This window comes from Mustela erminea, chromosome 13, assembly GCF_009829155.1.
Source record: "Mustela erminea isolate mMusErm1 chromosome 13, mMusErm1.Pri, whole genome shotgun sequence".
NCBI lineage: Eukaryota > Metazoa > Chordata > Mammalia > Carnivora > Mustelidae > Mustela > Mustela erminea.
Window position 1 is genome coordinate 12,261,798 of NC_045626.1, and position 15,954 is coordinate 12,277,751.

Below are 15,954 nucleotides of genomic sequence, written 5' to 3' on the forward strand. Positions count from 1 at the left end.
GGGCTTTAGAAGCCTAATAGGAGTAGTGGGAGGAGCTAAACTCTCTGAGGTGATGCCAAATTAATACCAGCAGCACATGAGGTGGCCTTTGTTACTTCCTTAATAGACATCAACTGGCTAAGGTGGGGAACAGGTTGCTTCTAGGAATGTAGAACACAGAAACACACAGGTTCTCTCCATGGAGCTGGAGCTACAGGGGGGAGAGACCCTGACTATAGATCAGGAAAACCCAGGTTTCATCCCTTTTCTGCAATTCACTGCATGACCAGTCAAACCCCTTAGACATCCTGAACCTTTATTTCCCTAGGTGGAAAATGGATTGTTTATGTGCCTACCTCCTCCAAATATTGTGATAATGACCCAAAGGTTTTACATGATTAGAAGAGCTTTGTCAATGGACAAAGAACCTGTGGGTTCATGTTCTTGATCAACAACTATGACTGGCCAGCACCGATATTGGAAGCCATAAAACATTGTAGAACCAACAGCCTGGGACGAGGTAGAGGATGTCCCACCTACAGCCACCTACAGTGGAGCTCTCTGGGGAGGGCCACATATGTCAGGGGAGGTCACCCAAATGGCACAGTGGCAGCAGGAAGAGCAGCTGAAGGACTACTGCAGGGGTCCATGCAGCACCTGCTGGGGCCCATACAAAAGCACTTTAACTGCAGACAGGGAGAGGGGGATAGAGTTGAGCTTTATTATAGAGCCAGCGGTTATCCAGCTTCATGATTACTGTTTCTGATCAAACAGAGGAAAAAGCGGCAGAAGGGGGAGAAACTCAAGTAATTTCTGTGAATTAATCTCAGCGTGCGTGATTGTTCAGCAGGAGTATTTCAGTTGAGGTAGGAACTAATGAAACAAAGTTGTGGGGGAGTTTGCGGCATGAACAGATGTGTATATGAGTGGAGGAGTCTATGGTCCAGGGTCAGTACCCACCCTGAATTACATCTGAATCTCAGGAGGAAATTTGAGGTGGAGGTTTGAAAGTCATCACCTTCTGAGTGATAATTGGATCCAAAGGACAAGTAAATATGGTTTAAAAAAAAAAAAAAAAAAAGGTGAGAAGAGGCAGCAAGACCAGAAGCTAAGGATGAAATCTTGGGGAAAAGTGACCCTTACAAGTTAGGCAGAGAAATGAGTCAGAAAGAGAAAGTGAATAGTGACCAGAGGGAAAGGAGACCTGAAGAAGGCTGTGGGGGGTGGGGAGGTTGTCCCACAGATGTCAGGGATGTCAGGAGATAAAGAGTGTTCAGGAAGGGAGTGCTTAATTGTATCAAAGGCTTGGAAGATTTCTGTCGTGGCTATCTCAAGTTTCATAGTGAAATGAACCTGACTAATCATCCCAGCTTTGTTGGGTAGAAGAGCAACTTACACAAACTTTCTAAGATTCCAATCCGTCTTCTTTTAATTGGGGAAAAGCACTTGTCTCTTCTCAAGGGCTGAAACGCTCTACCCTGTGCTGACTGCATAGAAAGCCCTCACCAAAGTTACCTGCTATTATTAATTGTAACTACTATGTATATATATAAAGACGGAGAGGAAACTATCCCATGTTGGAGTTAGGGTGTTAACCAGTGCATCTTACAAGGGTACACTGGGAGTGGGAATAGAATGCTGGCTTTTGGTGGTTGAAAAACACCAGAGTGGACCAATTGCCATTTTGTGTATCAAAATCGGCCAATGGTCAGCAATTTCTTCCAATTCAACTTAATAAGGAGTCAATTAGTTATGGATCTATTAGATACACATTATTTATTGAAAAAGTGTTACCATAGGGTGATGTTAACAAGTGGGAGTTTTGGGGCTGGGGTGCTGTTTTTTATTGTGTCTTAGAGAAAGATTTGAGCATTTTTAGAGAAGAGTGAGCAAGTACAAAGGAAGAAGATAAAATCACACCAGAGGAATTTTTTTTTCCTTCAGAAAAGTAATCCAAGGGAGCATAGAGTGGTCCCCATGAGTAAGGCTCTTTCATGCTCTAGTTATTGGCCCTGAGAAAATTACTTAACCTTTCTATCCCCCAGTCTCCTCATCTTCAAAAATAATAGCTACTACTTCATAAGGTTATTATGAGGTTTAAGAATAATATCTAGTTTGTACAAGGAGTTCCCTAAGTAATAATACATTACTTTTATCATGATCATGTGATGATCCACAGGATCAGGGAGGACCCTAGAGGAGATGGTTCTCAGTGTGCAACCGATCAGCAAGGGGGATTGTGCCAGCAGGTGAAAACAACAGGTACATCCATGTCTAGGGATCATAAACAGAACCACAGTGTAAACTCTGAAACTTTACTACTAGATGGTCCATCACCTTTGAATCTTAAAGGCTTTTACTTGTCAAAAAGCTCAATTAAAATTAAAATATGGGGCTCCCAGGTGGTCCAGTCAGTTGAGTATCCAACTGTTGGTTTTGGCTCGGGTCCTTATTATCTCAGGGTCATAAGATCCTTGGTGTCTGTCTTCTCTCCCCTCTCTTATGAGGACGCTTGCTGTTGGATTTAGGACCCACCAAGAAATGTGGGAGGATCTCATCTCAAGATCTTTAATTACATCTGCAAAGCCACTTTTTGCAAGTTCTTTCACTTACTTTGCTTGGAGTAGGCCTTGCTATGTGCAACACTTTGGCATAACTGAATTTATTTTATATAATTCTAGGAAAGATACCACTATAGCTATCAGAGAAAATGAGAGAAGTGATAAAAAATTGTTCAAAATACAGAGATGCCTACTCAGAAAAAAATAAAATCATAAGATTTTGCAGCATTTAATACGTATGTATTTTCTAAAGATGTTTTACTTTATTACTCTACTTGGTACTAATGATTTTTTCACTGAAAATAAGAAGCTGCAAATACTTTATGAATCTGTATTTTAACATTGATATTCAAAAGATTTATATTATGCAGCTATTATGATTCATAATAATCACACAGATTATGTGTTATTATGGCTTTACAAGAAATAGATTTATATTAGGCTCATAGACCCATCAAATCACAAATAGAGTAATATATTTAAGTTTCACTGTTCCCTCTAAAATAGGACACTTGACATGCATCCCCAATTTTCCTACAGTTAAGCTAACTTGAGGTTGTCACCCTGAACCAAATGTTCATATCTGTATGGAGAGTAGTGTATCGACTTACAGACATCAGATCTATTATGTAAGTATCATAGCATTGCTTCTGCATTTTACGTGCTCTACCCATTACAGGCCATTCTTCTCTCTCAAAGATGATGTCTCTGAGAGGGCTGGAGGAGACAATCTCTAAGATCCCCCTGGCTTTCACACTCCTAAGTCTTCTGACCTACTACCAGTCTTTGAGTTATATTTCCCATGCCAAATCATGCTGACCCAGCCTTCTCCTGTCTCCAGCGTCTTCCTGTGACACATGACAAGCATTTACAAGATAAGTGATGATGACCCTACGTACAGTCTGTGGCCTTTGAACAGAATGAAGCTAATTGCTCCGCGTGAAAAGAGATCAGTGATTTTGTTAACGCAGCACTCTAGCCAATGTCTGTACACAACAGATTCAAACACTGTATAATCACGAGATAGATGCACACTATAAAATGTAAGACCCCTGAATTACAAAATCAAACCCAGCTTCCTTTTCATTGTCTAGGGCCTCTAGTAACTTTAATCAAGGTAAAGTTTCTTGATAGGCATGAGCATTTCTATGGTAACAAAAGCACATCAAATTCTGTATCTGTACTTGTATTTTTCATTCTTGGACAGAAGAGTAGAACCAGTGTGCGTGTGTGTGTGTGTGTGAGGGAGTTAATGTGACTATTCAGCAGGTTAAATATTTTACCTAGTAAATATTACATTATTACCTATGTGAATAATGCCACTAAGCAAAACAAAAATCTGTAATCAGTAGTATTTTCTTAATTTGGTTCACTAGACTTCTAGTTTAGTGAGAAACAAACGATGTATAACCGTATGCTCATTAATTTTATGAGGTCCATCTCAAGGATCCAACAGACTCTCTGATAAAGTTCAAAAAATGACATCTCAGTTTTTAAAAAGGCTGGCAAATATATTGCCTAGTAAATCTTAATCTTCTATCCAAGTCCAGAGGCTTCTCTGGAGCTCAGTAATCCAAACAACATGTCATTCCTAGAGGGTGAGAAATATTGCTATTTGAACACAAAACAATCTGGAAAAAGATGTTTTTCTGTGATGATATATAATAAACCACAAGAACTTTTGTTGACAATATAAGACATAAAGGAACTTTCACTGCCCAGAATGAAATCTTCTAGTACCTACAGATTCATATGAACATGGGTCCTTCTCCTTAAATTTGAGTCACAGACAGTTCTATGGACATAGTTACACAATCTTCCAGACATCTATTGAAATATATGACTTATATTATAACCCCCTGAAGAAGTTAGACTCGCTTTATCCAAACTTCCTTCTGCAATGTGAGTTTTCCCTGATATTTAGGATGCCACGTGTCTTACTGGCACAGAATTCCGTAATACTTACTATGTCTGCAGACTTTTGAAATTATCTTTTGCTTTTAATCATTTCCGTGTTGATTTGAATGAAATCCTAATCTTGATGATGTATTTCTTTGTGAACTCATTTGGGGAAAAAAATACCGCCCGCTGAAGGAGGTGAACTAAAGTGCATAAAAGAGAGATTTCATTATCTGAAGGCCCTAAGGAGCACAATCTGTTCTTTTAAATAATCTTTTTTATTTTTTTTTAAATAATAATTATCTCAGTGCTAGGCAGTTCATCTGGTGAGGGGTAAGGAAGGGTAATTTTTTGGTCCAGAGTATCAACAATTAAGGGACTGCATAAAGATGTGTTTAGTTCTAAGTCAAACGGGTTTCTTTTACCTATCCTAGTATTGTCTGATCTGCTCTCAGGATGGAAAGCAAAATGCTGGCTTCTTGGTGTGCTCCAGGTTTAGGGATCCAACACTGAAATTTAATACATTACACAGCCAGGCCCATGATGATCCACATAAGTCTGAATCATTTAGGCCACAGCCAGTGTCAGCTGGCCCATCTAAGAAACCTTTATTTTCTTCTATCTCCTGTCCTTGACACCCAACATCTATCAATAGACCACTTCATTTGTAGTGGATCATGGAATCTACTGTAGTATATTAGAGAGAGTTAGGTCTGTACGTGTGTGAGTATGTGTGTAGAGTCAGGTATGGTCATAAAGTATGGTCAAATATCAGGGTTCCTGGGTGGATCAGTTGGTTAAACATCTGCCTTCGGCTCAGGTCATGATCTCAGGGTGCTAAAATCGAGCCCCACTTCAGGATCCCTGCTTGGCAGGGACTCTGCTTTTCCCTCTCCTTACCATCTCCCATGCTTATGCACTTGCATGTACTCTCTCTGTCTCAAATAAATAAAATCTTTTAAAAAACAAATTTAATAAATACATAAATAAATAAAGGTAGCAAGTATAAAAACTATTCAACTACCCCAAAATTTTCTTAACAATTGGACTATACAGTTCAAATTCAGCAATATCTGAATTTCCAGTAAATGTTAATACCACTTCTTGAGATGTGGTCATTTTCAACAAGGCATAATAAACACTTTGTAGGGAGCATCTTACAGTTTGATAATATACCTCTCTGTGCATTATCCTGGATTCTTACACTGACCTAATGTTACAGACTGAATGTTACTGTCCCCCTGAAAACAATCTGTTGAAACCTAATCCAAAATGTGGTGGCATTTGGAGGTGAGGTCTTTGAGAGAAGTTAGGTCAGAGGGTGGAGCCTTTGTGAACGCAATTTGTACCCTTGTAAGAGGGCACCTCACAGAGCTCCCCACATCTTCTGCTGCTTAAAGTTAGAGTGAGAAGGCCTCCTGTGCGGGAGGGGCTCTCATCAAACACCAAACCTATTGGTACCTAGATCTTGGACTTCCAGCCCCTAGAACTGTAAGAATTGAATTACTGCTGTTTATCGACCGCTCAAACTATAGTGTTTTCTTATAGCAGCCCAAGTGGGCTAAGACATCCCAGAAGAGAGCTACTCTTACTTTTGTTAGTAGCTCAGGCTAAGAAAAAAATTCAAGGTGAAGGCCATACACAGCTAAGCACCTTCATCTAGGCCACAGCAATGTTGCAGTGTTAACAGAGCCAGAGTGAAAATTGAGAAGTGGACACAATTTGTCTTTGTTCCTTCTTTTCATTTCCTGACCTATGGCTTCTTCACAGCTCACTAACCAGAGATTTCTGCTGCTCTATAGGGTCCTCTAAGAGAAAAATGTCGGTATGAGGGACAGAGTAAAATCAGATTTTAAAGGTGTGCCCGGTGCCTGGCTGGCTCAGTCTGTAGAGCATGTAATTTTTTTTTTTTAAGATTTATTTATTTATTTGAGAGAGAGGGAGAGAGAGATGGAAGGATGAGGGACAAGTGGGGGGAGAGGGAGAATCTTGAAGCAGATTCCCTGCTGAGTGCTCAGTCTCTGGACCCTGAGATCATGACCAGAGCAGAAATCAAGAGTGGGCCACTTAACTGAGTGAGCCATCCAGGCATCCAAAGCATGGGACTGTTGATCTAAGTTTGAGTCCCACATTGGGTGTAGAGATTACTTAAAAATAAATAAATAAGTAAATAAGATCTAAATAAATAAATAAATAAATAGATGTCCATTAACAGAAAATATCTCTAATGAGAAATGATTTGTAATTTTGCAATATCTTTGTGGGAGACCTCTAGAAACAGTGTGGTGTGAGTGGGTTAACAAGTCTCTAGGAAGTGAGCTAATGTGCAAATGCTTACTGGGATCTAGGTTAAGGTAATATCTCACCATGTGAAGGATTGAATTTCTGGATGAAGTTCCAAAAAGTTTCTGTACAGCAAAGGAAACAGTCAACAAAACAAAGAGGCAACCCACAGTATGGGAGAAGATATTTGCAAATGACACTACAGAGAAAAGGCTGATATCCAAGATCTATAAAGAACTCCTCAGACTCAACAACACACACAATCACATTAAAAAATGGACAGAAGACATGGACAGACACTTCTCCAAAGAAGACATACAGATGACTAACAGACACATGAAGAAATGTTCATCATCATTAGCCATCAGAGAGATTCAAATCAAAACCATACTGAGATATGACCTTACACCAGTTAGAATGACCAAAATCAACAAGACAGTAAACAACAAGTGTTGGAGAGGATGTGGAGAAAGGGAAAGCATCTTATACTGTTGGTGGGAATGCAGGTTGGTGCAACCACTTTAGAAAACAGTGTAAAGATTCCCTAAGAAATTAACAACAGGGCTACCCTCTGACCCTGCAATTGCACTACAGGGTATTTACCCCAAAGGTACAGATGTAGTGAAAAGAAGGGCTATCTGTACCCCAATGTCCATAGCAGCAATGGCCACAGTCGCCAAATTGTGGAAAGAGCCAAGATGTCCTTCAACAGACAAATGGATAAAGAAGATATGCTCCATATATACAATGGAGTATGATGCCTCCATCAGAAAGGATGAATACCCAACTTTCATATCAACAGGGAGGGGACTAGAGGAGATTATGCTGAGTGAAATAAGTCAAACAGAGAGAGTCAATTATCATTGGTTTTATTTAGTTGTGAAGCATAAGGAATAGCACTGAGGACATTGGGAGATGGGGCGTAGTGAGTTAGGGGAAATTGGAGGGGGAGATGAACCATGAGAGACTGTGGACTTTGAGAAACAAACTGAGGGTTTTCCAGGGGAGAGAGATGGGGAGTTGGGCGAGCCTGGTGGTGGGTATTAAGGAGGGTACAGATTGGATGGAGCACTGGGTTTGTTCCATAAACAATGAATTTTGGAACACTGAAAAAAAAAGTGAAATGAAATAAAGAAAAAAAAAAAGATGGAATTTCAGCGGATTGACCTTTTCATCCATCCAGGTCATGTCTTACCATTACCATCAGGTGATAGGCCTGTCTGTGTACACAATTCTAGTGAATGTGCTACCTCCATTAGTGGATAAAAGTGAGTGAGCCTGTGCTTGCATTTCACAAATAGCCATCAGCTCTTGTCTACTCTCACTGTTCTCATCCAGGTCTAAGCCTCCATCACTAAATTTTACAAAGTTGACAGTTCTCATCCTGACAATGCATCTTATTGGGGTTAATAAACAATTACACGTCACAATAAACCTAAGGAACAGAAGCCTAATTAGTACTTGTGCTATTGACTGTTCTCGATTTATGAAGTTGAAATTTGATACAGAATCATAGTCATAAAACAGGGAAATCATTTGCATATTTTCCTAAGGAGGCATGCAATGAATTTCATTAGTATTTGTAAAATCTTTTGAGGGCCCTCATGAAAGAGCTGCTTTGAGGATTAATTGTTGACTTTAAAGCACTTATGATAATACAGAAATGCTAACTAAGAACTCAAAAAGGCAGCCTAGCAGTAAAAATGGTGATGAGTTGACATTCTTTAGCTCCCTGGTTTAAGGATAGAGGTTTGTGTAACTTCTGAACCAATGGAATAGTACACACAGATATCTGGAAATGAGCAGCCTTTGTGTTGGAAGACAGATAACTAGAAATCAGAAGCTTTATGTATGGCTGGGTGAGTGACTTTAAAATGCATAAAAACAGAATGTTAGAACAAGAAGGGATCCTGGGGCTTCCTGTATAAACAACATCTTTATTTTACAGAGAGGCCAAGTGTCTTATGCAGATCCTATGGTGAGTCAAAAACATTCAGATCTATTGAACTTCTATTCTGATTCTTCTTCTAGTAAAACATACTCTATCATATTTGACCCTAGATAAAATCTGGAAATCACCTGTCTTTCTCTGCTATTCTGTTTGTATTTCTGTCTCACTTTTTTTCTTTTTTAAGATTTTATTTATTTATTTGACAGAGACACAGCAAGAGAGGCAACAGAGGGAGGGGGAGTGGAAGAGGAAGAAGTAGGCTTCCTGCCAAGCCAGGAGCCCGATGTGGGGCTCCATCACAGGACCCTGAGATCATGACCAGAGCTAAAGGCAGATGCTTAATGACTGAGCCACCCAGGTGCCCCTTCCCTTTTTAAAGACTTATTTATTTATTTGAGAGAGAGAGAGAGCAGGGGGAGGGGAAGAAGGAGAGGAAGAGATAGAATCCCAAGCAGACTCCCCATAGAGCACAGAGCCTGATGCAGGACTCAGTCCCACAACCCTGAGATCATGACTTGAGCAGAAATCAAGTGTTGGATGCTTAACCAAGTGAGCGGCCCAGGTGCCCCTCTGTCTCACTTTGTTTGTTAGTTTTTCACTAGCTTACAATACATCATTAACAGAAAATCTTCAAGCCCAGGGCATTTTCATTTGGATGTTTACATTCTCATAGATTTACAAACTCCCATAAGTGGATTTTGTAAATGATAATTCAGTTCTTGTGATATCACATTGATGTCTGGGGAAAGGGCCCTTTGTGAGTCACCCCAAACAAATCACATAGCCGATGCTCTGGACCACATCCTGAATCCCCTCTGGAAGGTGAACAAGGTAATATGAAGAAAGACCTCAGTTTTTCAGAAGAAGGAACTTTGAGTGGAGTGCTCCTAATTAAGTTAAATACTTCAGTACTGCAGGAGATCTCAGAAGCATTTTAAGTAAAACATGGTAAAACATTTTTGTTTTTCTTAAAATTTTCTATTTTGCCCAAATTTTCAAACTTGCTGTCATAAACATTTTGTCTTCTAATTATTTTCTGGTTCTAGTATATCTGTGTTTATGGGTGCCCAATTTTATTTCCATATTTTCTATTTGAGCCTTTCTATTTTTTTCTATTTGAAATCTTACCAAGTTATGCTAATTATATTAATATTGCTTTAAAAAAACACAGCTTTTATATAATAAGTTTGCTTTCAGTTTAACTAACTTATCTTCTAACCTTAATATTTCATCTCATTTCCTTTGGATGAATTTGATTATCTACTTTCTGACTCTTACCTTGGGCACATATTGTCTTCATTTTGACCTATTTTCTTTTCTCCTATGAGCTAAATCTTCTATAGGTTTTTCTTTAGCTGCATCCCACAATTTTGATAAAAATATGTATTCATTTCCTAGTATTTCCTATTGGTTTCTTCTCTGAACCAAAGTGATTTGGAAGTATGCATGTTTTATGGTTATCTTCAAGTGAATAGTTTTTTTTTTTTTTTTGCATACTGATTTCCAACTTAAATGCATGTTACTCAGAACATAGTATGTATTATACCAAATATTTAAAATTTGTTAGGACTTGATATATAGCCTGCAAATGATCGATTTAAAAAAAAAAATTCAACTTGCACTACTCCAGTTAGATTTTATTTCTATATATGTCTATTGAATCACATTTTCAAAATACTAATACTTACTAAGTATTAGTTCTGAGACTAATACTGAGATCAAGCCCCTCAGTGGGCTCTCTGCTCAGTGGGGAGCCTGCTCCCCCCACCACCTACCTGCTGCTCTGCCTGCTTATGATCTCTGTCTGTCAAATAAATAGATACAATCTTAAAAAAAAAGGGTGGAGCCACTTTTTAAAAATTAAATAAATAAATAAACTCTCCCATTGTGATATGGATTAAAACATTTCTATTTGCAATTCCTTCTATTTCTGCTTTCTATATTATGAAGCAATGTCCTTATTGATTCAAGTTTGGGGTTATTCAACTTAAACTGTCTTGGTCTCTAGGGATAATTTTCACTGTTTTGCTTTTCGGTCTTATATTAATTTTCTACAGTAACATCTTCTTGGGTAATATTTACCCAGTAAATACTTTTCCAGTTTTGTTTCCAGATTTTTTTGTATACCCATATTTTCCAAATGGCCATAATGTATTAACAGCCAATAAATGTAATTTTTAATAATCACGTTGATGTTTTGATCTATCAGTAAAACTTTGTCTTTCAACTAGAAATTTGGTGTTTTTACATTTGTTGTGATTACTTTTGTGTTTAGATTTATTTCTACCATCTTATTTCATGCTTTGCAGTTTTTTTTTCATTTTTTTCTATTTGCTATTTTTATTTCTTACCTCTTTATAAGTAGCTTATTTTTTCTCAACTTTTTGTTATTTTTGTTGCTGTTGCTCTTCAATAATTTAGAAGGTACGCACTAGATTTCTTCTTTAGTGGATGTTAAGACTACACATTCTGTTTAGTATTAACATACAGTTGAAATGTAAATGTTATTGGTAATAAGTAATTTTATCCTCCTCCAAAAAAATATCAAAATCTTAACACAATTCAAATCCAAATTATATCATTTTGGATTACTTTTCCATCATGATGTATTTTAATTCAATCTCATTATTTGAAACCTCACATATTAGACATAGTTATTTTTTTATACCACCAGCTCATTTGTGAGTATGATTTTAGACTTTTAAATAATTATCAGGCTTTCATCTAATACTATTCATTGAGGATCATATTCCTAAAGCACGTCATTTAAAAGCAACATTAGCAAGGATCCATAGGGGTAAATTTGTTTACTCCATGGTTTATCTAAAATGTATTCATCTCATTCCCAAATGGAAACAGTGTTATGTGATATGTAATTTTAGATGGATAGTTATCTCAGCACTTGGAAGACAACTTTATGCTCTCTTCTGACTTCTGCTTTTGATATTGAGAAGTTAGGTATCTGTCTAATTGCCATTACTTTGTAGGAAATTGGTGTTTTCTTTCTGTCTAACGTTTAGATATTTTTTTGGTCTTGATTATGTATCTGATATACCTAGATAAATATACCTTTTTAATTTATGCTATTTGGGATTCATTGTGAATCCTGAAGTTGAGGACAGGTATCACTGGCCTTAATAGCAATTTTCTCTTCAACTATTATCATTTCTAATTCTTTCTATCTTCCCTTAATAGATCTTCAACTAGAAGCATGTCAGTTGTTTACATTCAGTCCTCCATGTCTTCTCTTCCCTTGTATGTGTTCCATCTATTTCTCTACATATGCCTCTTACTGTGTCATTTTAAAATATCTTTTAATTCACTAGTACCTTGTTCAGCTATTCCTGATTAATTTGCCAAGGAAGTTTTATTTTACCCTAGATGTTATATTTGTTGATTTGCTTGTTTCAGATCTGCCTGGTACTTTTTTTTTTTTCTAACTATCTGACATCCTGTTCTTATATTTATTTAGCCCATGCATTCATTCTTTTTTTTTTTAAGATTTTATTTTATTTATTTGACAGACAGAGATCACAAGTAGGCAGAGAGGCAGGCAGAGAGAGAGAGGAGGAAGCAGGCTCCCCACTGAGCAGAGAGCCTAATGCGGGGCTTGATCCCAGGACCCTGAGATCATGACCTGAGCTGAAGGCAGAGGCTTTAACCCACTGAGCCACCCAGGCACCCCCCATGCTTTCATTCTTTAAGTATACATTAACTTATTTCATAATCTATGTTCCATAGTCAGTAATTCCAAATCCACATTTGTTGTTTTTGTCCTACTGATTTTTGTTATTGATGTTTCTAAATCATAAATCTGATTTTCTTGTGGTTTGAGATTTTTTAAAATAATATGTTTTCTGGCAACATATCAGATAAAGGGCTAGTAACCAAAATCTATAAAAAAACTTATCAAACTCAACACCCAAAGAACAAATAATCCAATCAAAAAATGGGCAGAGGACATGAACAGACATTTCTGCAAAGAAGACATCCAGATAGCCAACAGACACATGGAAAAGTGCTCCACATCACTCGGCATCAGGGAAATACAAATCAAAACTTCGATGAGATACCACCTCATACCAGGCAGAATGGCTAAAATTAAAAAGCCAGGAAATGACAGATTCTGGCGAGGATGTGGAAAAAGGGGAACCCTCCTACACTGTTGATGGGAATGCAAGCTGGTGCATCCATTCTGGAAAACACATGCAGCTTCCTTGAAAAGGAAAATAGAGCTCCCCTATGACCCAGAATTGCACTTCAGGGTGTTTACCCTAAAGATACAAATATAGTGATCTGAAGGAGCACATGCACCAGAATGTTTATAGCAGCAATGTCCACAATAGCCAAACTATCAAAAGAACCTAGATGTCCATCAACAGATGAATGAACAAAGAAGAGGTGGTATATATATACAATGGAATACTATGCAGCCATCAAAAGAAATGAAATCTTGCCATTTGCAATGATATGGGTGGAACTAGAGGGTATTATGCTGAGCTGTCTTTCTCAATCAGAGAAAGACAATTATCATATCATCTCCCTGATATGAGGAATTTGATAGACAAAGTGGGGGACTTTGGGGGCAGGGAAGAAAAAAATGAAACAAGATGGGATCAGGAGGGAGACAAACCATAAGAGACTAATTAATGTCACAAAACAAACTGAGGTTGCTGGGCGGGAGAGGGTGAGGGTGGTTAGGTTATGGACATTGGGGAGGGTATGTGCTATGGTGAGTGCTGTGAAGTATGTAAGCCTGACAATTCACTTTCTCCCAAACTCAACCATTCTATAAATCCAATTTGAATGGGTTTTCTTTATTTGCTTATTTATTGAATAATTTATTTAGCATTTGTTGGAGTTTCTAGTCAAAATTTTTAAGACTATTTGGGCCACCATGTAGGTGGAGATAAAGTCTCTAAAATGTGTTTCTATATATAAAATCTGTCTTTCTCCTACCCATATTTCCAGAATATGGCAAATTCTGAAAATATGTAAAAATACATGCAGCACAAGTCATTATACCATAATAGCAATCCTGGATTTAAGAATATATATATCTTAGCAAGATTTTTTGGTCAATACCTCATATTACATTTAGGAGGAACAATACAGGTAGGAAGTATGTAATTTTTGCAAGGTTCTAGAGTATCAGAGCTTTTCTTACAACCCGTTTCTCCCAAATCCCAGCTCTGTATTATCTTTCCCTAAGTTTTAAACAAAAATTATGCATTTCAAACATAATATCAGCCTCTTGGTAAATACAAATCTACATCTTAGATATTTCATTTCTCCCAGGAAAATTATATCCTGAGTTCCTGATATCCTCCAGTTCTGTCATTATGCATCATCTCAGAAGACTGGAAAGTGTTAATCATAAGTGATTATGACAGATATAGGAAAGTCTTTCAGGTGAGACAGATGTGCTGGAGGGATATGTGTGTGTGTGTGTGTGTGTGTGTGTGTGTGTGTGTGTGTGTCTGTGTTTTAACCACACGCAAATGTCCCAGTTTTCATCAAAAGTAGAATAAAATCTCCTAACTATAAATCTAATACTGAAACAGCAACTAAGTATGGCCAGAGAGAAAACTGTAGAGTAGAAATAGCATACCCTAGTATATTGAAAGATCTTTTCCATCAGCATCTTTGATTATTCTTATTGTTCTATTTCCCCCTAATGAACTATTCTATGATAGGGTCTGGTTGCCATCGGTTACCAGTTAGAGCAGCCATACAAACTGGAAGAATTTGAAAAAGTTTGGATCTCAAAGAAACCAGGAAAAAGTTAAGAACAAAAACGTTATGACATCAACTTCCTTTGACACCATATTGCATCAGGATCCTTGGATAACTTATATTTATTTCAACTCTTTGACATCACACTAGTCCAGAAGCGTCCATTAGAAATTTGAAAGACCTCTCTAGGACAAGAGATTTATAGAACCAAACTGGAAGCTCCTGTTAAATGCCAAACTTTTGGAAACTTAATCAATCCTTGCTGCAAAGAGGCCCAAGTCCTTAAGTGTTGGCTCTGGGGAGATAAACAACAATGATGACAACAACAAAACACATTCTGCTTCTTTATCTTAAATTTTTATGTGAATCAAATTGAATCTACCCTTTGATATTGCCTTTCATGAAATTTAAATGTGAAGTTAAAGCATGAGTGCATTAAGAGAAAGAGAGAGAGCCAGAGAAAAAGACCTAGGACTGCCTTCTGCTTGCTACTGCTGCTTCTTCTTCTTCTTCTTCTTTTTTTTTTTTTTTTTTTTTTTTTGTCCGTAGGTTGAAATTCCACTTAATTTATTCATTCTTTGCTTCATTCAACAAAAAGTAAGTGCCAGTTATCACCAGGTACTGCCTCAGGTCTAGCAATGCAACGGAAGGGAACCTGATCTCATGGAACTTACATTCTAGTGAAGAGGTGAGAAACAATCCACAAATATAAAATTAGTTAAAATTTTTATTCTTTTAAAAAAGCTGGCCAAGATAATTGAGTATCTCAGAAACCACCTCGGAGTGGGTGATCCTACAGCCTCTTAAAGGAGAAGTTGTTTAAACTGATGCCTACCTATAAAAAAAAAAAAAAGTCAAACCAAATACATACACTGTGCAAAAAACATTTCAGCGGGAGACATAGGAGGGCAAATTCACTGAAGGAGGAATGAGGTTAATGTGTGTGAAGGACATGAAGAAGGCAAGTGTACCTGGACAGTAATGATAAGGAAACCTGATATAAGACGAAATCCAGGAGAAAGTTTAGGCGGGGATCCAGTAAGGCCATGTAGGATGTGGTGAGGATTTGAATTCAATCCAAGATGATGGGAAGACATGGATGAGTTTCAAGCAGGGGACTGCTGCTTAACCATACCCTCCTTGTTATTCCTGCAGGTCCAAGGAGGTTGAAGATGTTTGATCTGTAAATTGCCAAAACAGTATCAACTCATCTTTAGTTTTATAACACATACACTTTGACTCCCAAGGTATAATTTGTAAACTAAATGATATTATTCCTATACTGTGACCTGGGGAAAAGAAAATATTCAGTGCATCAATTTCAAGTGCCTGGATATGAGAAGAAAATCTAATGTACTCTAGCTGGAAAAATTACAGTGCATCTTGTAAATATTTCTCTAGTGTATAATTCCCTCCTTGGATGAGTTTTTACCTTGAATCAAACCTCAGTCCATTATAGCCAACAGAAAATGGAATACAAATTATGAATTCTTTCAAAAATAAAGGAAAATGCTATTCTACCACAAACGCAGAGGTCTGCGCTCT